We start from the raw sequence: 1,952 nt of genomic DNA on the forward strand, positions 1-1,952 counted from the left end.
CGGCATCAACGTCTTATTTTCATTTGTTCAGTGTTATGATGTACACCAAATAGTTTCAGAATTGCTATATCCATTCCACTAAAGAAAACAATCTTTTTTTAAATTAATTAATTATTTATTTATTTTTGGCTGCGTTGGGTCTTCGTTGCTGCACACAGGCTTTCTCTAGTTGCGGCAAGCGGGGGCTACTCTTCGTTGCGGTGCGCAGGTTTCTCACTGCGGTGACTTCTCTTGTTGTGGAGCACGGGCTGTAGGCGCATGGGCTTCAGTAGTTGTGGCACACAGGCTCAGTAGTTGTGGCGCACGGGCTTAGTTGCTCCATGGCATGTGGGATCTTCCCGGACCAGGGCTCAAACCTGTGTCCCCTGCACTGGCAGGCGGATTCTTAACCACTGCGCCACCAGTGAAGTCCCCGAAAACAATCTATTAAATAATGTTCAATATTTGTTTGCATTTTTGTTTTGTTTTTAGACTAAGGGTATATAGTCAAAGTACTGTGTTCAAAAGTTATCCTGGGCTTCCCTGGTGGCGCAGTGGTTGAGAATCTGCCTGCCAATGCAGGGGACACGGGTTCGCGCCCTGGTCTGGGAAGATCCCACATGCCACGGAGCAACTAGGCCCGTGAGCCACAACTACTGAGCCTGCGCGTCTGGAGCCTGTGCTCCGCAACAAGAGAGGCCGCGATAGTGAGAGGCCCGTGCACCGCGATGAAGACTGGTCCCCGCTTGCCGCAACTAGAGAAAGCCCTCGCACAGAAACGAAGACCCAACATAGCAATCAATCAATCAGTCAATAAATAAATCTTTAAAAAAAAAAAGGTATCCTGATCGGTTTTTTATTTTCCTTCAGAATGGTTATATTACTTATTTAAATATAGTTAGTTTTATTTCTGTCTGTTTATATTCAGTTTTAGGATCCCTTTCATTCTTGTTGGTTCACTTTTCTTTTTTGAATATGTAAAAGCTAACATTGTCCAAAAGTCAGATCCATACACAAAACATATGGAGCACTTCACGAATCTGTGTGTCATCTGTATGTAGGAGTCCTGCCAATTTTCTCTGTATTGTTCCAGTTTTACTATACGTGCTGTCAAAGCAAGAACACCTCCAGTTAATTTGTCAACCTGTTGGATGCTGTTTGAAGTGTGACCCCCGACACACACACTTCACTGAAACTGCTCTTGTCAAAGTCATCAGTGAGTAATATTTTTCTATCCTTATCTTATTGGACCTTTCCACACTCTAAGCAAACCTCTCCAACAGTCTTGAAACGCTCTCCTCTCTTGGTTTTTGTTCCCCTAGTCTTCCGGTTTTACTCTCTCTTCTTCACAGGCCTCTCCTCATTCTCCTTGTCTATTCAACCACCCTAAAATGCGTTATTCCTCTGGCCTCCTGGCTCCCTTCATTTCCCTCTGTGTATTCTCTTCCTAGCCAACCTCAGCCATTTCTAAACCTTCAAATGCTGATTATGCTAATGACATCTAAATTGATATCTTCATCCCAGACCTTTCTTCTGGTTTCCAAACTTATAACGAACTGCCTAACTGACGTCTGCTTGGATGTCTCACTGACATCTACAGTGTAACAGGTCTAAAATAGAACTCCTCATTTCCCAGCCAAATCTGCTTCCCTCAGGCTCCTCCCTCTCAGTAAATATCAGTTCTATCAGGTTGCTGTAGCCAGAAACCTAGGAGTCATTCTTGATTTCTCTGTGTTCCTCAACCACAATGTCCAATCTATCTGTGATATATGAAAATTTTACCTCCAAAAATATGTCAAATGAGTCCATTTTTCTCTGTCTCTACTACCACCCCTTCACCCATCATCTCTCGCCCAGACTCCTCATCTGCCTCATAACTGGCCTCTCTTTTGTCTCCCACACATTCATTCTCCATTTAGTAGCTACCATGACCTTTTTAACAACAAAAAAACAGTACAAGCTTACATTTATGA

The 1,952-nt window shown here is 43.4% G+C and overlaps 1 non-coding gene across 1 annotated transcript; it reads right to left on the reverse strand.

Moving 5' to 3' along the window:
* Window positions 1-995: 995 nt before the first annotated feature.
* Window positions 996-1,104, reverse strand: LOC137763141 (U6 spliceosomal RNA). The gene has a single exon (XR_011073708.1). It is a non-coding gene; the product is annotated as a U6 spliceosomal RNA (small nuclear RNA).
* Between the last annotated feature and the right edge of the window lie 848 nt (window positions 1,105-1,952).

The sequence above is a fragment of the Eschrichtius robustus genome, chromosome 3 (genome assembly GCF_028021215.1).
Source record: "Eschrichtius robustus isolate mEscRob2 chromosome 3, mEscRob2.pri, whole genome shotgun sequence".
Lineage (NCBI taxonomy): Eukaryota > Metazoa > Chordata > Mammalia > Artiodactyla > Eschrichtiidae > Eschrichtius > Eschrichtius robustus.